The 25,194-nt window shown below is 62.3% G+C and overlaps 1 protein-coding gene across 2 annotated transcripts in view; it reads left to right on the forward strand.

Moving 5' to 3' along the window:
• PLCH2 (phospholipase C eta 2) overlaps nucleotides 1-25,194 on the forward strand; it is a 65,146-nt gene that overhangs the window by 5,601 nt on the left and 34,351 nt on the right. The gene's annotated exons all lie outside the window — the stretch shown is intronic.

Here is a 25,194-nt window from a genome sequence, read left to right on the forward strand (position 1 = left end):
GAGAACCTTTCTGATCATGTCCTCTGATCCTGTAGGCCGCTCTTCCTGGTGCCACGTGCACTGACGCTTCTTGTCATCATGAATCCTGGGCTGGTTGTGTGGATGAAGCCATGAGTTGTTTTGGTCCTGGGCATCCACCCAGGGCCTGGGTGTAGAGGGATACCCCAGCCTCCACACCTGGGGTGGAATGGGGGTCCCCCATGCTCAGAGCTTCTGCACAGGGGAAATTTCTTCTGACAAGTGTGGGGCCTGCAGCTCCTAACCACCCGTGCACCAGAAACCCAGCACACGTCAGAGCTGGGCCGGGCTCTGGGACAGAGACCTGGCTGTGATGGCGGATGGGGAGGCAGATGCCCCCAGACCATCCCGCTGGGTCTACGGGGGGGCGGGCACCCCAGGGCAGTGCGGAACCTGGGGCCGGACCACTGAACTCTGATCAGGATAAGGGAAGGGGCCGCGGCTTTAGAAGCAGGGGATGGAGTGGCTGGTCCAGTGTCTGGGGCCAGTGGATAGTTGGGGGCTGCAGCCAGTAGCCTGGGAGCTGCTTCCTGTGGGAGGAAACCTGGTCTTAGGGGTTTCCAGAGTGAGGCCAGGGGAGCAGGGGGCCTCATGCACTGGACACAGGACACGGCTGAGTTGACCAGTGCTGGTGGCTCACTCTCCAAGCACCGTACCAACCATCCTGGCCAGGGGAAGCCAGCCATGCTAGTAGCAAGCTCAGCAGAAGTCGTTTGGGTTTTGCTGAGGCCAGAGGGTGTATGAATGTGTTTGTGAGGTGAGGGGTGTTAGGGGTAGCAGGTGGGGAGCTCTCTGCAGGGACTGGTGAGGGAGCTGGTCCAATCTCTCCTGAGTTTGGCTAGATGAGGAGGGTTGGGGCCAGGAAGGACACCCTTCAGGTGGGAGTGGCTGTGGGGGTGAGGGGAGTGAAGTCCTGCTTGGCCCCTCCCAGGACCTACCCCGGAGGACAGTGCCCAGGGCTTCTGTCCTCCCACTGAGCTGGGCAGCCATGTGGGCAGGGGACAGGTAGCTCTCAGTGTGTGCGGGCACAGGACTCCAGACCCAAGCCGGTGGGAGAGGGAGCATGTAGTCCAGACCTGGCCCCTGGATGACAGCTTCGGGGTCTGCTTTCCACCCAGCTGGCCACGAGGCGGGCACCTGGGCAGCAGCAGGGTGCCACTCTGCCAGTTCAGAACCCCTGCTCTCTGAGCATGGTTGCCCACCTCAGAGACTTGAGGTCCACTCTCCACTCCCATCAGGGGTCACCCCACTCAAGATGCCCAGGTCCCCCTCCTGGCCAGGTGCACCATGGACCTCCCAAGGCCAGTCAGATGGCTCTGCCTGAATCTCAGACTTGTCAGCTTGAGAATTTGATGTCAGCTCAGTTTGAGAGGACAGGACCGCCCCCAAGGTCCAGGAGCCCAAGTCCTGCTCCTCAGTGTCTCGGGTCCCCACACTTTTCTCCATGCCCATGGCCCTGCCTGTCTGAACCACCTGGGTGTCCATGTCTGCCTAACAAGACCTGCAGCCAGACCTCTTGTTGCACAGCCTCCCATCTCCCCTCTCCTGCCCCCTCCCCACTAACCACCTGTCTTACTTATCTTCTGGACCTGACCCGAGAACACCCCCTCACTTTTGTCTCTAAGACCCTCTGTGATCTGGCCCCTGCATCCCTTTCCTATCTCGCACCTCCCAGCCCTTCTCCCTCTGCTCAGCCCCTCCACTCTGAGGATCTCTACTGCTGTGCTCCATCCAGGAAGCTGCCTAGGGTCAGCAGTGACAGTTTTCATCAACCAGGGTGCAAGGCGAGTTGGTTGGCTCATGCTGGTCAGTGGGCAGAGGCCTCTAGGGCAGGGGTCTTGGGATGAGGGCCCACTGAATTCCCAGTCATCCCACTGGGCACCCTGGGGACTCACAAAGAATGTCTGTCAGTGGTTACAGGACTGAAGGAACAAACAAATGAGGGAATGAATGAATGGGCTGGCCGCTGCATGGGAGCCATATTTGGTTCATAAGAGTGGTGGGTGGAATAGGCCAGGGGCTTGGGTATGGGGTAAGAAGAGGGGCAGGCCCCAATGTCTCCTGGTCCAGAGACCCCCTTGGGGTGGCCCTGGGGAGGGTCTCTCTGCTAGGACCACCCTCCTGTGCTCTGGCCACTCTCTCTCTGTCCCTCCCCACTATCCAAGGCACACTCCCCTCCCCGACCCATCTCCCTCCTTGTCACCCAGGTCCTTCCCTGCTGCTCCCGGGCCAGTGACCCCCAGCTAGGTGAGAAGGCAGTGGTGGGCACCGAGAGCGGGTTGGGGTGCCTTCAGGGAAGACGGGGAGGGTGCTGTGCTCCTTCACCCTGTCCTGTTCCCCACCCGGGGCAGGAGAGGGCACCTCCAGCCACCCCTGGCTTGGGCAGGTCAAGAACTCTGCCCTCCCCTCCCCAGCCCAGCCCAGCCCCATCCATACCTCCTCCCTGGCCTGCTGACATTCACATCCATGCTGCCGTGAGCTGCAGCCACTGACTGTTTTCTCCCCAGTTGACCTCGGCTCCTGCTCTGGAAGCAGCCCTCTGCCCCACCCCTGCCTATCCACCAGCCTCCCACCCTTCCTGTCCACAGGCAGCTCCCCTGCAGGTCCCAGGACTTGAGAGTCCCTGGTTGGGGGGTTGCTCATGTGCTCTACCTCCTTCATCTAGATGCGGACTGTGCTGCCCGACCCACGGGTTCAGGCTGGCCTGGCCCTGTGGATGGCCACATTATACATGGCTTGGACCAGGCTCCCTGAGTCCTGACCCAGCTCAGGCACCCTCCCTGTCCTGCCAGACCCAGATGTAGGTGCTCACCCTTGCCAATGAAAAAAGCACTTTGGGGGCCAAATACCTGGTCTCTGGTGGGGGAGGCCTGGGGCAGGTGCCTTCCTCTTCCTGCACCTCAGCTCCCTCTCCAAGGAAAAGCAGGGTCAGGAATCGATGAGCAGAGCCTGTAGAGACCTCCAGCCCATCAGAGATCCCCCTGGTCAGCGCCATCTCAGGGCAGCAAAGTTCCCGGGAGGTCTGGGGGCAGCTCAACCACTCCCCTTCCGGTGCCGGGCTGCCCCCTGCGTTGTGTGTAGAGGCGGGAGATGGGTGAGCTGGCTCTGATCCTGGATGTTGTCTTGAGTTCTGATGGAGAACGAGATGTCTTAAGACCAGATGCTGGTGAAAACTGAAACACTTTCTAAATTTAGTGGGTGAGAATTGCACATTTACCCAATTACGCTTATTGATCTGGTGAGCGTGCCCTTGCTCTGCCCATGGCGTGCGCTGTGCCTCTCGCTGCCTCTATGTGTGTGTCTCTGGGCCTCTGCCCTCAGGGGTGACCTTGGGCTCTTGCCTGGACCACCTGCTGCTCCCAGAGCCAGGCAATGCTGCCCATGGGGATGGTTTCCAGGTGCCTGGGGCAGCGGGTCAGTCTGGAGAGCAGATGTGCCTGAGGCCACCTGCAGCCAGAGAGGCTGGTGTGTTTGGGGGAGCAGTGGGCACAGGGTGCCCTGCCTGCAGGGCCCTCATCATCTTGCTGAAGACAGACTGGAAACAAGAGCAAAGCCCCTGTGACATCTCAAGGGAAGTTCTGTGTGGCAGTCCCAGGGGAAGTGAGCCCGGAGGATGAGGGAACCAGGGAAGGCTTCCTGGAGGAGGGGTCTCACTCCAGGCCTTGGGAGCCAAGTGACAGGGGTGGAGGCCAGTGGGTGGGGCCCCCTGGGCATCAGGCTGAGCGGCTGAACAGTCTGTGTTGAGTGACAAGAGAGCAGAGTCCCTGAGGGTTTGGAGCCAGAGCAGCCCGCTCAGGCCCATGTAGGAGAAGCAGGGGTGGGGTGCCTTGGAGGGAGGCCCTGAGGCCAGAGGGGGTGATGGGGAGGCCTGCATGGCAGCCAGCCAGGGACACCCGGGTAAGGAAGGGTGGCCAGGGGGGTCTCAGTGGGGGCACAGGTGGGTGAGGGGGGAGCAGGCTGTCCATCCTGGCTGCTGAGGCTGCCCCCAGAGGATCTGGAGGGCATGTCCACACAGACACCACATGCCGAGTGCAGTAGGCGTGTCCACACAGACCCCGCACACTGTGTGTGGCCGGTGCATCCACACACAGACACCCCATGCTTTGTGCGGCCTCCTTGTTTGGAAGCCCGGAGTCCCAGAGCTTCTGTGGTCCTCTTTGGGGATTCTTGGAGTCTCTGGCTCAGGATGGAGCCTTCTTTCAAAGCTTCCAATTTGCATTTAAGTTTTGGCTTCCTGTGCGAGCAAGCCCAGTTTTCCTGTCTCATCGTTTCCTTGGTTTCTGCGTGTCTGGGTGTCTCCGTGTCTCTCTGTCCCTGGGTCCTGGGCTCTCAGTTGTGTCCCCTGGGCATGGAGGGTGCATCTATGTGGGGGGTGGGGGCATGCCCTGACTGCTGCCTCTATAGCTCTGGATGCATCTCTCTGACTGGAAGATGCATCTCTCTGACTGGAAGTGCATCTCTCTGGGGGGGAGTGGGGGGGCGCGGTCTTTGTCTCCAGTTTGCAGCCCAGTGGGAGAGCCTGATGCCTGGGAGAGCCTGAGCAGAGGCTGCCAGAGCCAGGTCAGCCTTGACTAGACGAGCATCCCCAAGTACTTGTCTGGTTGCAGCTCCTAGTGCAGGTGTGTGGGCGGGGCTGGGAGCAGGAGTTCAGCCCTTATCCGGTGCACCGGGAAAGCAGAAATCTCAGGAGATAGGCTGGCCCTGGCCAGTGTCAGCATGCTGTCTCTCAGGGGTCAGCGAGGCCCTGCCTGGGAGGGATCTTGAGGTCCATCCCGCTGTCTGTGGCACATCATGGCACCTACCATGCAGCCTGGGGAAAGTTGAGCCCCTGCAGGCTGCAACAGTCAACGGGTCTTATATTCAGGGAAATTGAGGCCCAGAGAGGGGAGAGGTTGAGCTGAGGTTACATCTGCACCGGTCTGTGGGGAGCCTGGACCCGAGCCTGCATCTTATCTCCTGTCATTACTAGACCAGGGCCGGCAGGTGGGATCTCAGCCTCTCTGGACATGGGTGCCTGGCTGGACCTGTTCTCTGACCGGCCTGTCCCTGCCTCCTCCACTGCAGTAGAAAGGGGCAGTGGGGCGCTCTCAGGAAGCCTGATCTGGCTGGGAGGTCCCACGAAGGAGAGATTAGGGTCCAGAGCCTGTGTGTCACTGCTTAGGGGACCCCTGAGGACCTGGAACTTTGATAAGGAGTGTGCTGGGGCAGCTGCTAGGGAGTGTTGTCCTTTGTGGTGGGCGGGCAGTGGGCAGATCCACTGCTGCCCCTGGTGTCCAGGCTCTCTCCCGACTGCGGGGGGCGGGGGGTGGGGGGGGGGGAAGTGTTGCAGTTTCCAAGACAGCGGCAGCTAAGCGCCCCTCCTCCCCTCCTCCGACTCAGGGCCCTCGGCCCCCTGATGTGAGCTGAGGGTGGGGGGGTGCCTGGTGTCCTGCCCAGGAACCGCTCCGGGGCTGGGCCGCCACCCCTCCTTCACCAGCTCCAGGCACTCCTGCAGGTTTCTGCACGTGCCACCTTACGCCTTGGGTGAGGGGTGGCCCAGGTCCCTGCTTCAAGCACCAGGGCGGCGGTGGATGGGAGTGTGGTGGGAGGGCAACGCCTGGCACATATCCGTCTCACGGAGCCAGCTGCCGGCTCCACAAGTGCTCTGCCTCGGCATGGGGAAGCGGTTCTCGGCCCCGCCCCCTTCCCGGTCCCGCGGCCCGGGCGTACCCGAGGCCCGGAGACGGGGGAGTGGGGGCGGGGCGGGGAGGCTGCCGGCTCATCCTTGCCCCGAATGTATTATACTTTGGCCGGGCCGGCGTGGGGCCCGCCGGTTGGCCCCACTATGCGCCCGGCGCCCCGCGCTCTACGCTCCGGCTTCACGGCCCGCGCCCGCAGCTCTGCGCCGGTCGCGAGCCCGCGCCCCAGGCCCCCTCCCCGCGCGGGGCGGGCAGGGGGTGTGGTGCGGGAGGCACGAGTGACAGCGCTCTCCGCGCGCGGCGCCTCCACGGGGCGCAGTGTCAGCGCGCCGAGCCCGTCGCGCTCACAGCCCGCCGCGGGCTTCAGAGTCGGCGGGGCGATGCCGCCCGAGCTTGAGCCCCAGCCCCAGCCCAAGCCCCAGGCCGGCCGCTGACAGCGCCCCAGCCCGGACTGCCGCGGCCCCCCGCCGCCGCCGCTTCGGAAACAATGGACGCGGGAGCCGCCCCGCGGAAGCACAGTAGGTGCCGCGCCGCTCCTGTTGCTGCGCCCGGGGCTCCGTGGACGCGCGGGGGCGCCGCTGTCCTGGGCGGCGGGTCCGGGCCCCAGCGGGGAGGGGGCGCGAGCGGCTCCCCTCTTGCCGGCCTCCGCCGCCGCCTGGTGGGTCGAGCTGCTTCTGAGGTCCAGACCTCGCGAGGGGGCCCTGATCTTGGAGGGGTCGGGCCGGGGTGTGGGTGTAGGATGGCATGGGAAAGGTCCTGGGCTCTTTTGGAGGCTGCAGGTGTGGGCTGAGGGATCTGGGGGCCGCCCCCTGCAAACTTTCCTGTCCTGGTTGGGGATGGATGTCTGAGCTGAGACTGCGCCCCCCAGAGCCCTGGTCCAGAGGCCATGTTCTCTAGCCGGGTATGGACGGCGCAATAGGGGCCCTGCCTTTTGGGTGCTGGGTGGACATTGCGCAGAGAGGGGGCTGGCATGTCTCCTGGGGCTGCCGGTGCCGCTTCTGGCCTTGGGCCAGCCTCTCCCAGTGCTGGCAGGCAGGGGTGTGTGTGGTGGGCGCTGCTGTGGCTGGCAGGACACAGCCAGGCTCAGGGAAAGCTCTGCCCAGGTGGTCTGCTGGTGGGGGTGGGAGAAGCAGGCCTTCCTGGGGCCCGGGGCCTGCGAGTGGAGCTAGGGGGCCAGTGTCATTTTGGGGATGTGGACACCTCTGTGGCTGGCAGAGGGAGGAAGCCCAGGAAGCAGAAGGCCTCCCCACCCCTCTCTTCCATCCTGTCTTGCTCAGGGACTCTTGAGCAGCACAGAGTGACCACAGACCCCCTGCCCAGGCTGTCCTTTCCCCATGGCCTTCACCCCTGAAAATGTGTGGGCTCTGTGTCCTCTCTGTTCCTTTGTGCCTGACCCCTGGGAGGTGACACTGGGGCACCTGGGGCCCGAAGGCTGCACTCACGGCAGCATTTGTGATCAGACAGGGTCCTCTGAGCCCACAGCCCAGTCAGAGGGCTGCAGCCCCAGAGGGGGTTGACAGAGGTCAGAGGTCATCATTTCCTTTCCTGGGTGGTGAGAACAGGAGCCAGCAGGCCTGTCTCCCCTAGGATTCTGGGATAAGCAGCACCCCCACTCCCATCTGCATTTAACCCATAGCCACATCCTCTATGCGGCCCTGTGGGGGAGGATCAGAGGTTCCGGAAAGTGCGGGGAGGCAGGTGGAGTGTGTGCCCTTGGACCGTGGCTGAAGGGTCCCCACAGCCCCCTTTCCCAAGGTCCAACAGCTCGGTGGCCCTGGCATGTGCCTGACCAGAGGCTGTGACCCTGTGCCCGTGGTGGGAGAGGGGTCCCCCTTTCTCAGGCCAGGCAGTGTGTGCTGTGCCTGGGTGCCCTGGCCGGAGGTGGGGCGGTCTGCTGGCCTTGACCTCTTGTATGAGGCACGTCCAGGGAGTGCAGTGAGCCCGAGGCTGGGCTGGGGTCCCCGGGGTTGGGCCTGTCACCCAGCCACTGGCAGAGCTGATGCGGCTGCTGTCAGGGGGCCGCTGGGGGCACTGGGAAGACAACCAGCAGGCTGGCAGCGACCCCTCCTGGGGGTGGCCAGGCAGGGACTCCCTCACCTGGCACTTGGGGCAGGTCTGTGGGATCCCTTAGGTGCCAGAGGGGCCAGTGGATAGACCCTCTCGGAGGTTCCTCGAGGCCCTCACTCCTTGCAGCTGAGAGCTCAGCTTACATAATTCCCCACCCTGCACACAGGTTGCCGTAAGCGGCAGCAGCCAGGTTTGACAATACGAGTTGTAATTGGATTTTAATTTTTAATGTCTGCAGTAGATGAAGAGCTGTGGGCCAATTTGTATATATTCTGCTACCTTGCACTTATTTGGACTACTTCATTAGCTGGTAACTATCCTGCCCGCCCAGCCGGCTGCTCCCTGGAAGGAAGGGAGTCTGGGCTCGGGACCCATGGGTGGGTCCCCTGCTGCTCCCCACCTGCTCCCCTCCTGTCACTGCTGGGCCGACTGTCCCCTACCCTGTCCTGCACCCATGTCCACTGTAGCCCCCAGGCCCCACATGCTGGGAGCCACTGGGAAAGGACAGCCCTCAGGGGCTCGGGGCACATACCCACTGAACCTGCAGCTTTCTTGCAGCCCAGGAGGACTTTTGACCCCAAGGGCCACTGGACAGACAGGGCCCTGGGCCTTCTAGGGCTCTGCCTGCCCCTCCCAACTGCCAGACCTGTCCTGGGAGCCAGGGTTGGGGTGGGAGTCAGGACTCCACTGCCCAGTCTCCCAGGTGCTGGGGGTGGGAATGCCCCGGGGTGTCCCCGAGCCTCCAGACAGACCCCAGCCCCGGGCAGCAGCAGGACCTACATGCCATTGACTCCACCCCCTGCCGCAGCTCTAGGGGTCCCGGGAGGCAGGACAGCCTTCTCCCTGCACTGCCCGTCCTCCGGATTATTCTTAGGTCTGTTGTGTAACAGGCCCGCATCCACGGAACGGGGAGGGAGGGCTCCTGGGAGATGTCTCCAGCGCAGCCGCCAGCCAGCCAGTTTGTCCCTTCGCAGCCCAGCACAAAGGGACAAAGGAGCCCGCCTGGCTACCCAGCCCAGCCCGACCCGGGGAGAGGGCCTGGCCCGAGGGCATGTGCTCCCTGGGGCTCATCTGGCCTGGGTTCCAGCCCCTGCAGCTATGTGTGTGTGTGTGTATCCCTCTGGGGCAGAGTGGTCTAGGGGTCCACTCTGCTCCCAGTCTGCCCCCCAAGGCTCTTCTTCCTGCTTCTTCCCCGCTCTGTGCTCCCAGCAGCCTCTGGGGTTGATCACAGGGTCTCCACCCCCGCAGATCAGAGCAGACTCTTCACGCCTCTTTTCGCAGCTCTTGCTCCGCATCAGACAGGTTGGGCCAGGGGCTCCAGGAGGCTCAGGCTGAATGGCAAACAAGCCCATCCAGGTGGCCGTGAAAATGTTTGGGGAAGGCCCCGAAAGGCTCCCCTTGCCTGCATCCACTTCACTGGGGGGTCAGCAACCACTTCACTGCCTCCATCCCTGTGGTGCCTGCAGAGACGTGCATGGACCCTGGCTCTTGTGCAGGGTCTCGCTCCCAGACCCCGGGGAAGAGGGTGAATGGCTGGCGTGTTGGAGGCACCCACCACGGGTCCGTCCCACCGGTTAACGGGACCAAGCAGCTGGATGGATGTGCGGAGCACAGAGACATGTGAGCCAGACAGGAAAGCTGTGATGGAGGGAGGCAGGGACCACCTGTGTGGGTCGAGGTGTGGGCTATGACCCTGGGCTTCATTTATGACTGAGACCTCAACCCCAGGAGGCAGGAGGGCAGGGAAGGTGGTGGGAGGGGCAGGCTCTGAAATGTCCCTGCCCTCTCATGCAGGGAGGGAGTGCCTGGGGGAAACTCTGACTTGAGCAAGGCACTGGTTCTCCTGCCTGGCCTCCCCTGGTCCCTGAGCTGCCTCCATCCTCCGAGTCATTCTTTAAAGGGCTCCCTTTAAAGGGAGGCCAGGTGGGAGGCTCCTGGGCCTGAGGTCACTGTGGTCCTCGTCCTGGTGGCTCCCAGACAGTCAGACCCTGGCAGAGGCCTCAAGAAGATGTCTCGTTTCCTGAACCCACAAGCCCAGAAGGTAGCATGAATGCCCTGGGGCTTCTGGAACAAATGACCACAGACTGGGGGGCTTCAAATTACTGGTGCTAGTCTCACACGTCCTGGAGGTGGGAAGTCTGAGGTCAAGGTGTCGGCAGGAGCTCACTCCCTCTGAAGCCTGCAGCTGTATCCTCCAGCCTCGGCCTCTGTCCTCATTTGGCCTGGTCCTCTGTGCGTCCTGTCCCCCCTCTTCTTATAAGGACACTTGTTGGATTTAGGCTCCCTTGGGTAATCCAGGATGGCCTTGTCTCAAGATCCTTAACTTGATTACATCTGCAAAGACTTTTTTCCAAATAAGATTTGGGGTGTAGACACATCTTTTGGGGGCCACCATTCAGCACCCCACATTGGTTGTGTTGTCTGTCTACTGCACCCACTGGTGGACACATGTGAGCCAGGGCCTGGATCTCACCCCTCTGGGCCCCCCAGGATAAGGACGGGGCTGGCGTGGGGTTCTCTGACATATGAGCAGGGCTGCCCAGCTGTGGAGCCCTGCCTGGCTGCCTCCTGGTTTCCGACACCCCCGTCTCTCCTTGGCTGAGAGACTGGGATGTGAACTGACTTCAGAGGCTCCTGGGGGAAGGTGCGGAGGGGGCTCTGGAGGTCCTGGCCTCCTGGGGGGTGTGGAGGCTGGGTGTGTCCTGGGCAGGGGCTTCATCCTCTTAGTGAATGGCTGCTCCCAGATCCCACCAGCCATTGGTCACAGCATCCCCTGCGGGGGGGCGGGGGTGGTGGTTCTCCCAAATGCCCCCACGTCAGAGCCTGACCCTTGCAGCCAGTGGTTTGGGCGCTCTAGTGCCTCAGTCAGCTGCTCTGACCAGGCCCTTCTGGCCCCAGTGTGGCCCCTTGCGGCCCCAGAACTGTGTGTAGCGGGCTTTAGGTGTTAGCTGAGAGCATGGAAAACACAGACTCAAGAGAGGTATGGGCTACTAAATACGCGTTGTAAACAGGATGCCAGGTCAGGGATGGGTGGAGACCAGGTCTGCAGGTAGCTCTGCTTCCTGGGAGCGCCGTCTGCTCTGGGCTGGCCCTCCCAGGATGGCTGGGATGAGGGGTGGGAGGGCCCCGCCCCAGGGTGGGAAGGCCTGGCTCAGCTCCAGTTCTCCAGCCTCTCTGTGGCCTCCGGCAGGGACTCAACCTCAGTGTCTTCACCTCTGAAATGGGGAAGTAACAGCCTGCACTGCAGCAAAGGAGAGGCTGTTTGTATGTGTAGCTCTCTGCCCCACCCCAGCGGGGACCCCCTTGCCACTGCCCCCCACTTGGCTCTTGCCTGAAGAACCACCCCCCTTGGCCTCTGATGCTTCCGAGTGCCTAGCGCTGAGCGATGGCTGCTGGTAGCCTGCAGGTCTTGGAACTTGGGTGAGTACGGTCACTTCTCTGTACCCAGAGCTCAGCGGAGCCCAGTCTTCACCAGGGCCCCTAAGGGATTGCATAACAGCTTCCCTGCAGTGGCCTGCATCCTGAGGCTGGTCGGAGGGCTTGTCCCCTCCCGTGGCGGAGCTGAGGGCCTGGCTCTCCATCTGGAGTGAAGCCGGGGCCTCCTGCACCTCCTGCCTCCCAGGAGACCTTCCGTGTCCTCCGGGCTCCCTTCCTTCCTGGGTGGAAGGAAGGCCTTTCAGCATAGGGCGTTGCTCTGGCCTCCCGGGAGGTCTGGTGTAGTCTTCAGAAAACGGAGAGGGGCGAATCCACAGCCTGGTCCTGAGCCCCACCGTCTCCCAGCATTCCCGGACCTGCAGCTCCCTGGGCTGTGGGTTCCTGGGCCAGATGCTGGTTCCCCAAGCCTCATCATCTTCACCTGTCACAAGGGGTGTGGGTGATGGCAGAATGAGTAAGTTAACCTGTAGCCAAGGTGAGGAGCCTGCCAGAAGGTGGCAATTACTCCACTTGAGCTGAGGCTTCCTTGCTCTCCCCAGGGGACATGGGTTCCCGTCGCTTGGCCCCTCGAAGCAGAACCCAGGGTGCCAGGCAGTGGTTGGCGGATGGGGCCTGGTGGTCCAGGATGGAGGCCTCTGTTGACTTCCACATTGCCAAGGGGCCACAGGCTCCCGACCCCCCAGGTCCCACCATCTCTGGATGGAGGCGGAGTGGTGGGCCTGCCCCAGCTCCTCTGGGGGTCTGGAGTCCAGAGCTGTGTGCGCTCAGATGGGCTGCCACCCCTCACAGTTATTTGAGGGGATGTCCATCGGTTGCAGCCTTCAGCAACAGGCCAGAAACTGTCACCAAGAATATGGCTTATGAAGATGGCTTTGGGGGCAGTGCTGGCCATATACTCCTGCTCCCCAGAAGCCCCCTGCCCCCTGCCTGGTAGCTTCTCTTCAGCCCCAGGAACTGGCTCCATGGGCCAAAGCTCACCCCTGGAGCTGTAACCCTCACCGTTCCTCAGGAGAAGGGCCATGGGAAGCCCTGTTGGTTGGCATTGTGGGACCCTTACCCAGTGCAGGGGCCACCTGGAGAGGGTCCCCTGCGCTCGGAGCAGAAAGTTCCCCTGTAACTGTGGATCGACCCCTCAGTGGATGGCCTCTGCCTCCTGCGTCCATGGGCTCTGGGCCCCCAGCCCAGCCTGGCCCCTGCCCCCTACTGGGGCTGCCGGGAGGTGATGATTCAGGCTGAGCTGGGGGGAGGCGCTGGCACCCAGCACTCCCTGTGCCAGTGTCTGTTCACACAGAAAACATGTTCCGAGCCCGGGATCTTGTCACCCTCCAAAAATGCCAAGCCTGGGCAGTGGGGGTTGTGTTCCCCGCAGCCTGGAGGGCAGGCTGAGCAGGGCCCCTCTGGGAGGGGGCACCCCTGGGGACCCCATGGGGCTGTGGCAGTCACTGTCTCGCCCCCGGGCACCATGTCCACCTGGGTTTGCAAAAGGAGAGGTGAGCCCAGGGGACAGCTGGGCCTGGGTGCTGGATGGAGCCTTCAGGGAGCAAACAGGAGCTTCCCAGAGCAGTGCTGGGCTGGGGTCCCCCGGACTCACCCTGCGTGCAGGAGAGCAGTCTGGTGGGAGGATTTAATGTCAGTTTAGAGGCAGCGCTAACCTGGAGTGATCCCTGGGGACAGGGCTGGCCAGAGGCAGGCTGCCCCCGCCTCGTGTCGCCTCCCCCCACCTCGCCCTCCCCTCCGGCCTGGAGAGGCACCTAAATAATTCCTGTGTGGGGAGGCTTGGCCAGGGCTCTCCAGTCAGGTCCAGGGGCCTCGTCCCTCCATCTAGGTCTTGGGAAACCCCCTTATGTGTGTTTTTTCCAGGCCTAGAGGCCTTGGTCCTGTTATTATCCCATTTAAAAGTTGAGGACATGGAGGCTTGGTTGGGATGATCTGCTGGGGTCTCAGGGCAGCAGGTGGAGGCGTAGGTGAGACCCGTGGCGGCTGGTTAACTAGGACAGTCTGTGCACACAGTAGGAGCTCACTGGGCGCTGGTTCCTCTTCCTTTCATGGAAGGGGCCATGGGGCCCGGTCATGCTGGCTGTGGTGCGGGGGTTGGGACCACTGCTCCCAGCACAAACAGGACCCTCCACCTTCGGTGCTGCCCTCTGTCCCCCCACCGAGAGGAGAGCCGTGCCCTGGGATCCAGTCCTGCTGCCCTGCTGGGGTTCTCATTCCTGTGCACCCTCCCCCCTGAGGTCCTGTCATCCCACTCCTGCCAACCCCAGCAGTGGGCCCTGCCTGGGTGTGTGTGCCCCCCTCCCCCAGCTGGGGTGGGCTGCTGCAGCTGCCAGCATCCCCAGGACTGTGGCCCACACCGGGCTAGGGGTTGTTGGGAAATCCTTTTCTGCATTCCTCAGGTGGGGTGGGGTAGCAAAGGGAGCCCCCAGCCCCCGGTGAGCCCGAGGCTTGGAGTCCTCCGTACCCAGCACCTCCTGAGCCTTGCTGGGGGTGGGGCAGGCAGTGAGCATGGGATCTGGGCTGCTGGGGTCCGCTCCCCCAGGGGTGCAGAAGCGGATGGTTGGGAGCCCCACCCCAGGTCCAGGCACCTCAGCAGCAAGCGGCTCCCGCAGGCCGTCTGCTGCAGAGCAGACCCCGTGACCACGGAGCGTTTCTGAGCAACCGCTTTCCAGGCCAGGCCGTGGCCCACTTCTCAGCTGCAGCAGGATTGGTGCAGTGGAATTCCAGAGCAGCAGGTGGCCATCCACTCCGGCCCTCGGGCAGCAGCAAGGGCTGGGCTCCGGCGAACCTCTGCTTGCCTAGATGGGCTTGGGGTTGGCGGGGCCAGGCAGGGGGTCTGCTTCCCCAGAGCAAAGCCAGCCTGTGCCCCTCTGGGCGAAGCTATGTCCCAAGGGACTGAGTAAATGGCCTGTCCCTATTGCCGTCACCCTTCCAGCCTGCGTGGGGTGTGGCCTGCATGGCTGCCCTCCCAGGATGGCTCAATGAGGGGTCATTCCATGGAGGCTGCAGGTGTCCAAGTCCCAGCCCCTCATTCTGCCGGGGCTGGACCGGCAATGCTCTGGGTGGGCCTGGCCTCTTTACCAGGAGCAGGTGGCTTGATGGCTGACCTAACCTTCCTGGGAATCCTGTGATTGCGATCCTGGGATGTGGGGACCATGAGGGCCCTTAGAGCACCCCTCACGGATGAAGCCCCTGAGTTTGGGGAGGGGAGGATTTAGGCACCAGTGAGCTTCTCCTGACATTCAGGGGGTTCTGGGTTGGCCTCTGCAGTGTCTGGGCCCTTCTGTCCTCTCAGTAGCTAAAGAGCTGCTAGACTGGGTTTCTCAGGTGCAGCCCTGGGGCTGTGGGTGCAGGGAGCCGGCCAGGTCCGGGACCTTCCGGCGTGGAAGCTGAGGCCGGTGGGCATCTGGGACTGAGCACCAGAGGCTGAGTCGGCGTCTCCTCCACCTGCCTCAGGCAGACATGCACCCGTTCTGGGAGAGGCCCACCGTCCCCCAGCAGAGTTGAGGACGGCCCCTTGAAAGGCCCACCTGTACCTCCCTTGGCCGTGGTGGGCATTGGCGGCCCCTTGAGATGGCGGGGGTGGTGGCAAAGGAGAGGAGGAGGGGGCTGAGGGCCCAAGATGGGGCTGGGCTGGGTCGGGGAAGGTGGAGGTCCAGGCAGCCACGCCTTCCAGCAGAGGCGAACTCGCCCAGGGCACCGCCCCCCTCACTGGCCTCCCCACTGGGGTAGCATCATCCAATGGGGTCTTAGGGGCAGGGTTGGGAAAGGCTGGGGGTCAGAGCCGCGGTCAGGAGTGCAAGAGCACATTCGGGTGCCCTGTGCACCCCTCCACCTGTGCTGCTGTCTGGGGGCTCCTGTCAGCCCCTGGGGTCCCCCTCCTGCCTGTGCTCCCACCTTCACCCCCTACCTGCCGTGGGCGGGGCAGGCATCCTCGAAGCAGGTTTGTGTGTGTTTGCGTGTGCGTGTTTGGAGTATTTTTAAAGCGACTCTGCAGCTGTGCTTTGCTTGGCTACATTCTCCGGTGGGTGCTTGGCACGTGGCGCATTGTGGGGTTATTTTGGGCTTGGCATTATTGGGAGTTATATTCTGTGTCTGTAAGGAAACAGCATCAACACAGGCTGAGTTGGGGGACGCAACTTGATGCGTCTTAGGAAGCGGAGCCCAGAGTGAGATGGGGCCCTTGGGGGCTATAAGAGGGGCAGGGCAGGCGTCTCCCTGGGGCTGCCCACTTCCTCTGGCCCATGGGTTCTGACGGCCCTGCCTGGCGAGTCCTTCCCTGGTCCCCCTCACAGGGGCTGCTCTGCAGAGACCTGCCGGCTTGAGTTGGACAGCCGAGGAGCCAGACAGGACAGACTCTGGCTGGTGCCTGGCTCTGGGGGACTTTTCTCAGGAGAGCAGACAGGCAGATGGACAGGGGCCGACAGAGGCCCAGGGAGAGTCAGTATGGCCAGAGGGGGACATTAGGCACAGGGAGGCCACCAGCCCATACCCCTCGGTCTGTAGTCACAGTCAGGGTCAGCCAGCCACCTGACCAGATGATACATCAGACCACAGCGCCAGACCCCTGCTAGCCTCTGACCTCCTCCGCCTGCTGCCCAGGACAGAATAGGAGTGCGGTGGGGGCTGCTGGGCCACCCCTCCTAGAAAGACACTCAAAGAGCCACAGCTGGTCTCTAGGACCCACCCCCCCCCAGTCATGCAGCAAGGCCCACCCGGCTCCACCAGCCCAGCAAGCCCATCACACACCCCACCTCTGGGGTGCCTGCTCCCACCCCATCAAGGCCCCACGCTGCATCTGTGGCCCCCCGCCCACAGGAGCTGGGGGCCTCCCAATGAGGGGGGGGACACATGGCTGCGTGCTCAGTCCTGACCTCGTGTTCTCTATCACGTGTTCTCCCGTCTCCTCAAAAAGACCTAAATTGCCCCCTTGCACTCAGCTGTGCCTGAAAAAGCCCTGGGAGGTGACTCAGCCGTCACCACTGGGCCCCGCTCCTGGTGACACACAAGGTCACCGGGGCTGCTCAGCCCATCTGAAACCCGCAGGCTCGTCAGGTGGGGGCCCAGACAGCCCCCAGCAGTTGGCCTCCCACGGAGCCCAGACTGCGTTTGTGAGTGCCCCTTGGCCCTGCAAGGCAGGAGGGAAGATGGAAGGGCAGGGTGATGGTCCATGTGGAGGACTGGGCTGGAAGCCGCCAGCACCTCCGGCGCCTTCCCCTCACCTGGGCTTGTCCAGGGGTCTGGGTGGGAGGCGGGCCCTGGCTTGTAGCCCACCTAGTCCTCTGAGGACAACCCCTCCCATCCTTTCCTGGGCTGGGGGAGGGCTGTGCTCGGTAGGCGGAGAGTGGGTCCCAGGGCCACATCGGCTCCCAGGCAGAAAAAGACCGTGGGGTTGGCCCCCATGACTGGGGCACTGCAGGGTGGTCAGCACTGTCCCTGGGCCTTTGCTTCGGGTCCTCTGTCCAGCCTGGGTCCCTGGCTGCCATCCCCTTTCCTAAAGAGCCATCTCCAGGCTATTGCAGTGGCTTTCGGTCCTGCCCTGATGGTCATCACAGTGGTCAGTCCTTACCCAAGTGGTCTGGGGATAGGACACTCACAGATTTCTCAGGATGGACCAGGTGGGGCCACCCTCGGAAGCCAGCCTGGACCAACGGGCTGGTGGCTCCATCCTAGGTGAACAGGAGTGCGGTCTGGCCCTGAGGGGCTGTTCTGGGTCAGCCCGCCCTGGCTTGCTGGAATTCCAGCCTGCGGTCAGTTGGCCGGTTGCCCACTCGGTGGTCGGGGGCAGGTGCAGCAATGGGGTGGGGGCTGTGAGGGACCTGGGGTTTGGGGGGCCTTGTGCCTTGGCAGCCCCGAGGGCTATGATATGGGGTTCCTGACCCCTCTGCCCTCATTTCCAGCTGCCAACAGTGGGTCACTCAGAAGTATGAGGCTCAGCTGCTCCCTAGGGAACCATGGTCTGCTGAAGTGGGGGATGCCCTCTTCTTGAGCCTACTGGATGACTTCTCACCTCTGAGGGGCACCCGGAGATTGCAGGTGGTCAGTGAGGACTCCCTGGAGGAGGCAGCTTTCCTTGGAGCGACTAGCCAGAGGCTGACCAGTGTTCCTTCTGTGTCAAGGTGGCACACCTACAGGGGTGGGGGGTGGGGCCGTTCCCATCCCCACTGCAAGGTGCTGGGGGTTGCTCCCTGCCTCTGCTTGAACACCCCCAGTGACTCACCCGCTGGATCGGCCAACGTTCTTGCTTTTCTTTTTTTGTGCCCTAAGAGAAAATAAACATTTGCGTGTGTAGCACTTGATGGCTGCGGGGGCCCACACAATTGCAGGGGGGCTGGGGTGCATAGGGCAGGGGGAGAGCAGGAGGCCAAGGGCATGGCGCCTGGGCTCCCAGTGCTATGTCTGTCCAGGGCTTGATGCCCTGGGCTGTGGGCAGAAATGCATGTGGAGGGAACCTGGGTGGCGATCACCATGTGTCAGGGGAGTGACCTGTCACCACCCCAGGTTGTCGTCCCTGGGAGCCTGAAAGCAAACGAGAGGCGACTGCCTAGGGCCGAGGCTCAGGGAAGCTGAGAAGGAGGCTGATGGACACAGGGGCCCAGACTGCCTGTTCTGTGGGCAGTGTCCTCTGCACAGAGTCATGAGAGGGGCCGCCCCACATCCCACCAGGCCCTGAACCCTCGGCGACCTGGTGGGACCCCTGGTCCATTTGGATCTTGGTGTCTCTGTCTGAACGTGAGGGAAAGTATGATTTCCAGGTGTCCTGGTTCTGAATTGTGTGTTCACACCTTTCCCAGCTGTGTGTTCACACTTTACCTGGCCTGTGCGTTCATACCTCCCCCAGCAGTGTGTCCCCACCTTCCGCAGCTGTGTGTTCACACTTCTCCCAGCTGTGTGTTCACACCTCCCCAGCTGTGTATTCACACCTTCCCCAGCTATGTGTCCCCACCTCCCCAAGCTGTGTGTTCACACCTCTCCCAGCTGTGTGTTCACACCTCTCCCAGCTGTGTTTTCACACCCCCACTTATCTCTTGAGCTGTGTTCACACCCCCTTCCTGAACTGTGTTCACTCTCCCAGCTGTGCTCACACTTGCTCCCAGACACCCTGCACCCCTCTTGCTCAGGGCATTGCCCACCTCTCTGAAGGAGGAGGGTAATGATTAGGGCCCCACTAACTCCAGTGTGGGGCAGGAGTGTGGAGTGACAGTGGTTCTGTTTGGCACCTCCTGGGCAGACTTGTGCTCTCAAAACCTGGTGCCCACCCCACAGACCCGTCTTCATGGGACAGTCCCGATTTCATTCCCCATATCCGCCTCCTGGAGTCTTGCTGGGTTTGAACACTTGTGTGGATGCAAGCATCGTCCTGCTGGTGGAAAGCTGACTGTCTGGAGTGTCATGGTGCTAGTGGCTAACTCCTTGCTCTGGGGCCCCCTCTCCCAGTGAATGGGGTGGCCCTTGGCCACCGGTCAGGATTTGGTGACACCTAGAGTGTCCTTGCCCACACGCTGACCGTGGCTTCATAGGGACCTGGCTTCTCTTTGTAAAGGGTCAGTCCTGAAGGCCCCTTGTGGTCTGTGTCCAGACTGAGTTCAGCATGTGCTGCGGGAAAACTGGGAATCTGGTGGGTGCCGCGAGCTTGCAGGGTGCTCTCCACGTGCCTGGAGCCCCTAGGGCTAAACCGTGAGCCCTTCCCTCCTGGCCCTGTTCCAGTGGCCTCACCTTCCCCCTACAAGTCATCAGGACAGACTCTACCCTCATCGTAAACGCTTTCTAATTTGCTTATTCAGTTTTGTGGTTGGAGATGCATGTGCTAGTGCCCAGGATTTTTAAATGGTTTCCATTCTACCAATGAACACCCAGCAAGTGGCCGTCTGGATATAGCAATGGAGTAAATTTAGAAATAATTTGTACATGAAATTGCACCTCCGGGAAGACTGGGGCAGGCAGCATTTAGAGGACAGTTTCAGGCCAGCACCAGTGACAGGACTGTCTGTTTGTCCTTGGTGGGAGCAGGGTGGGAGCTGATGGCCAAGGAGGGGTCCAGTAATCCCCACCCCCACTCACCCCCCTCTGACTCCTCTGTGCCCTGAGCTGGGTCCTGGGCCCAGAACTCATCTCACTGTGGTGAATGTGGTCCAGCTGAAATCTCTGCTTCTGTTCTGGCCTCCTTGTGCCCTCAGCCCCATCTCTGCCCAGTCTGGGCCCAGCCTGAGGAGCGGCTCCCCACCCCTGTCAGAGGCGCCCCCGCGCCCCCCCACCGCCAGTGCAGTGACCTGTCCTCTCCCAGGGTTTGCAAACGCTGCCAGGCTCCAGGGGTCCCCTACTCTGCATACCCAACCCACGGCTCTCCCAGGAACCTGGGACTCCTGGCCACTCCTCCACCTTCCCTGAACCGCAAGCTCCCTGAGGGCATGGGCTGCTTCCACTTCACTCATCACTCCCTTCCCAGCCCCAAGCGCAATGCCTGGCACACAGCAGGTGCTTAATAAACATTGGCTGTTGGCTGGGATGGGGGTCTGTGTGTAGAAGTGGAACAGGTCGGGGGAAGAGCGAGGAAGGACAGCCCAGGGGCACGGGTGGCCGAATGTGGCCAGAGCATGGGGATGCATGCCACCTGTGCCTCTCTGACCCAGGAGGATATCCAAGGCTTGCGGGCCTGGTGGCCAAAGGCTGGGCTTGGCATGCACGTGCTTCTAATTTCAAAGATGTGTATAGTTTTAGTTGATGCAAGTGGCCAAGTGGCTTTCCGTCCCCGTGCCCAGGGGCACACAGGTGCCAAGATGGTGCACAGCTTGGTGAGGCTGAAGAGGACGCCCAGGTCCTGGGGGCTGGCCCAGCCTGCTATGGGATCAATGGTAGGCCACTTCTGGGGTGTTGGGGGTTGCCTTGGGTGGGCTGGGCCAGCGGCTCTGCGGCCACATTTAGCCTGGAAACCAGCCCACTGCTTGGTGCCAGGCGGCCATGGCTCTGCCCAGCTCTGCATGAGGGCGCAGAATCTAGGTCAGGTTGGTGCAGGGCGGCAACGCCAGGCAGTGAGGACAGTGCTGTTCCCGTGGGCTGTGTCTGGGGGGCCGCAGCAGCCTGGGGCTGGGCCCTGACCCAGTGACCTCGCCAGGCCCCTCTGGTGATCTAGGCACAAGACTGTCCCAGGGGAAGGGTGGGGGGAGGTGAGTGGATGTGTGTCATGGCTGCGGTGCCCCTGCCTGAGTGGGGACCGGGCCCCTGGGCAGCTGGGGGCCTGCACGTGAGGGTGTGGCCTTGGCCATTCAGGCAAAACCTTCTGGGAACTCCTTCTTCCTCCCCGCTGTCTATGTCCTCCTCTCTCTGCCAGCCTATTTTTCCTGCCTCCTCCCACGGGTTGACCTGAGGTCTTAGGGATCTGGCCATATTGGGGCCTTGGCCCTCATCCTGCCCGGTGACCCTTGAGGCGGCTGTGGCGATGGGAACCTCCCTTGTCAGTGGGACTCCACCGCCCCTATTGCCCCCTGAATCCACCGACCTCAAACCCAGCCCCTCCTTGCTGTGTGTGACTCTGTTTATCCCTCTCCTGCCTGGGGATCGAGCGACGATGTTCCTTTCGAAGGGTCGCTTGGCTCCGCCGGGCTTGGGGCCCCAGAAGGCAGGTTCATGCCCTTGTAGGGAGCTGGCGTGGGAGTGTGGGGGGTGGAGTGTGGTGGGGATGCTAGGCCCAGAGCAGCACCCTTCCCACCCAGGATGTCTGTGTCGGGGTCTCCTGGGCTGTTCACCCTGTACCCCACGATTCTGTCCAGTTCTTGGTTCCTTGGCTTCCACTTTCTCAGTCATCTTCCCAGATGCTCTCTGGAGCTTGGCCTGAGATGGCCACACACCTCACTGCTACCTCACACCCTGCCCCCGTCTCCTCCCATGGCCTGTGGTCTCTCTGGGCAGCTGTGGTCACTCCAGGCAGCTTGGTCAGGCTGCTTGCTCTTGGCCAGTCCTCTCCAGCCAGGCCAAGTGCTCCTCTGTGACTGCAACCTCAGGCCCAAGCCCTGGGCTCAGCTCATCACAGGGGTGACCCCATGGATCAGGGCCTGAGGGAGCAGGAAATCTTCATAGGGGGACATCTCAGGGCCCAGACAGCGGGGCTGACCCCTGCCTGGCCTCCGTGTGCCACTTGCCTCTGCCTCCCTGGCTACTTCCCAAGGCAGGATGTTGCTCAGCCCGTACTGGTGTGTTGAGTGCGTATCTAAGATGGTGTGGGTGCATCAGGCCACCCATGAAGGCCTCCCGGGCTTCTCAGTCCCTTAACAGAAGCCGTAACGTTTACAGAACTCTCAAACCAACCAAGAAAGCGACACTAAATTGGTTTCATTGTTGAATAATTAATAAAACTTCCCCAGTGCCGCTGCTGGGCTGTGTCACTCCCAGCAGCGGGGCTGTCAGTACCGCCTTGTTGCCCAAGGGGCCTCCTTTCCATCTTTAAACAAGCGCTCGACTCCTCGCAGAGGTGATTAAGACATGCGTGTGCGCGCTGGGCCACGGCGCCCACACTGGAGGCGGCAGCAGGGGCCAGTGTGACTGTTGGGGTGACCCATCTGGACGGGGTGCTGCCTGGGGGCAGGACCTAGGTCCTGGTCTCTGCTCTGCCTCTGCCTGGCCGTGAACCCTGGGTGAGACCCCTCTGCTTGGTTTTCCTTGTGGAAAAGAAGAGACGTTGGACCTGGTGCCTTGAGGGCCCTGCTAACTGGGATATTCTGAAGCAGCCTTGGAGAAGCAGAATCAGGGACCCACCAGGGCCTCTCTGCTGTGCGCTGGATCCCTGGTGACTATGGGCCCTCGGCAGAGCCTCACAGGCAACCGGGCTGTGGCCGCACGCTGGTGTCCTGCAGAGGGTCCTGGGGCACATCTCCCTGGAGGTTCATGTAGGAGTCGGAAGCCGGAACCTTGAGGTGCCCTGTGAAGGTCTCTGAGGGTTTCTTACTCCACCAGTGGGAAGGCGATTCCTCAAGGCTGTCTGCTCCTGAGGGCCATCTAGCTCCATGGCCACTGTCGCCCAGGCTGCCCAGCTGTCCTGCAGCCCAGGCACTGCTCAGGGCTGGGCTCCTCCCACGGTGGCCCCCACCAGGGGTGTCGCACTTGGACCTGTGGCACAAGATGGCCTGGCTGCAGCTACAATCCCTCCTGGTGCCCACTGCTCCTCATTGCCCTCCAGACCTTCATCCATGGTCTCAGCTGGGGCTCCAGGCTGGCCACCCCCTCAGAACTGCTGGAACTTCCTCAGTTACAGATGGGGTAGCTGAGGCCGGAGGGTCATGTAGAGGCTGCCACAGGCTGTGCACAGGGGTACCCTCTAGCCCCGGGGCACACACATGTGCATTCACATAGGCCATTGGGGGTCCCCTGAGCCCGAAGAGACTCTGTCCTGGTCATGGCCCAGGTCTCCAACCTTGCTCAGGGACAGGCTGCCTGATGCATCTTTGGGGATCAGAGGTTGTAGGACCTCTTCTGGCAGGACCACAGGACAGGGGCTGTGCCATCCCCTTTAAGTAAACCGTGAAACTCTTAAGTGGGAGGTGGGTTTTAGGCTGTGGAAGGGCACTGGTGGGCCGTGGGAGTTGGGGACCAGGTTCTGCCCTCTGAGACCCTGGGCGGCCCCGCGCCTCTCGGAGTCTCTCCAGTCTTTAGAGCCTCCCACCCCCAGCAGAGACAGAGCTAGGTGGAGACACTGTAGGGTCAGGGGTGATGGCGGTATACACGCATGACACTGAGCATGGCGCTAGCAGGAGGCGACCCCTGGTGCATGTCGTGGGGGATCAGGGCCAGCTCAGGTCTGGTCAGGGAGCCTGAGGCGGGGAGGATGGGCTCGGCAGGGTCCTGAGGTGGCCCTGGCTATCAGGAGCTGGTAGTGAGTGGCTGCCCCCATCCAGAGTCTGGTCATGGGGACACATGTGCAGTGTTTCCAGTTCGGGTAGGGAAACCAAGGTGGCATGTGAGGTCCGCCCAACTTGCAGGCCTGCCTGGAAACCAAGGGCTCTGGGTCCAAGGCTCAGGCTGGCGCCCGTGTCTTAGGGCACAGTCTCCTGACTCCTCCCAGCAGTGCTTGGGCACTGAAGTTTGAACCCAACTGGAGCTCATGACCAGATCCAACCTCAGACCAGCCCCTGCCAGACACAGCGTTTTAGAGCTGGGATGCGGCCCCGCCCTAGAGAGTGGGGTAGAGGGGCCACAGTGCTGGGCTTGGTCCTCGTCAACTGTTCTGACCTGTGGGGCCAAATGCACCGCCCAGCTCTGGGTGTCCAGGTCTTGGTTCTGTCCCCAGGGCTTGGGAAGCCCCTTCCTTCCTTGTAACCCCAGGCCCGAGCAAGGCCCTTGGTCCCCCAGTCAAGCCGAAGCAGGTTGAGGCAGCCGGGCCTGATCCCAAAGCAGGAGTGTCACACATAGGAGGGGGGTGGGGGAGAGGGCAGTGCGCCCAGCCTGGAGGACAGAATTGAGGCTCAGGGGCACAGGGCACCCACCCCAGAGAGGGGGCTTGGGCAGGGGCCCTGTGCCCACTCCCCATCACCTGACTGTCCTCCTGTTTGCTTCTTCAAACAAGAAGGAAATCAAACTCCTGAACTGGAGGCTGGTGGCCCTTCCTCCACGTGCAGCCCCATCCACACTAGCCAGGCCACATCACATGCTCCCAAAGGCGGAATTTTGCTTAAATGCCCAGAAAGGAGATTTAGGAGATCAGAATCTTAAGCAAATTAACATGTGCAGCAGGCAGCTTCTAATCACCGCCTTTAGTCGCAGGCCCCAGTAACGGAAATCACCTCGCTGGGCTGAGCTCAGTGGGCGGGGCTGGCGACACCGATGGATTATTCATTAGAACCTGAACTTGAGTTTCATCCGGCTGCTCTGCAGGGGAGGGCTAAGGGGCCTTTGGTCCACTCCAGGGAGACGTGCTGGGCTTTCCAGAACCCCGCCCCCAGGGTCCTGTGATTCCCCAACACCCCTGCCCCCCGTCCCCCACCTGGCACTTTCTCCATCTCAGATCTGGTCTAGCCTGTCATCTCCTCTCCCTTGTTCCCCCCTTCCTGCCCCGGTTTCTCCCCTTCTGAGAGTTTGGGACTGCTGGCCCATCCCCAGTGGGGACCGGACTTACCAAGCCCAGGTGTGGCTGCTGGACTGCCTCTCCCCGCTTTGCTCCCTGCCCTCTCAGGGGGCCGGGCAGGTGACCCTGGGCCCTCCCTGGGGAGGGTCCAGGTGGTGGTGGTGACAGCCCATGTGGCTCCATTCCCCATCCGTACTTGGGGGCCTCGCCTGGCAGGAAGCCATCAGCCCCTGGGGAGGCAGTGGCTCAGAGAGCCCCGAGGAGCCCCCAGTCCTCCTGCTCAGGCCCTTTGCCTGCCTGGCCCCAGGCCGGGCTCCCTCATCCCTGTAAACCTCCCCAGGATGCCCCTGGGCTGTGGGTCAGCCCTGTCAGACGGGGCTTCGGGCAGAAGCAGCAGCTTTCAAAGCAGCACCCGAGGGAGAGAAACCTCTTGTGTTGATCTGGGAAGTGTTGTTTCCCTGCGATGGTGCTACAGCAGGTCAAACTGGAGCACTGCCAGAGAGGCAGGCTTTGCTGGGGGTCGGGGCTGAGGCGGGGTGTTGCTCCACACTTGTCCTCCTGAGACTGTGCCCCTGCTTGGCTCCTGGCAGGGCCTGCCCTGGGCAGCATGCTAGGGGACTATTCTCTGGTACCCCACAGCCCCACCGCCTCCCAGACCCCACAGACTTTGGTAGGCAGGGGAGGGGACAGGAGGGATTTGGATGCTAATAGACTGGGCTGTCACCAGGGGCTCCTGGACCCCCACTGTTGTCATCCTGCACAACCCCCACCAGGACAGCCAGTGAAATGTCACCCCTGAAGTGCTGAACCTTCATGGGGGCCCCTTGTGGGGCAGAGTGACTTGTCCTGGATCCAGCCCACCTGCCTGGGAGGGGGCTGTGCAGTGATGTCGGGGGATGCCAGCTGGGGCCACATTTGGCTCCTGGGACAGTTGCATGCAGCTGCCCC

This window comes from Cervus canadensis, chromosome 13, assembly GCF_019320065.1.
Source record: "Cervus canadensis isolate Bull #8, Minnesota chromosome 13, ASM1932006v1, whole genome shotgun sequence".
Classification (NCBI taxonomy): Eukaryota; Metazoa; Chordata; class Mammalia; order Artiodactyla; family Cervidae; genus Cervus; species Cervus canadensis.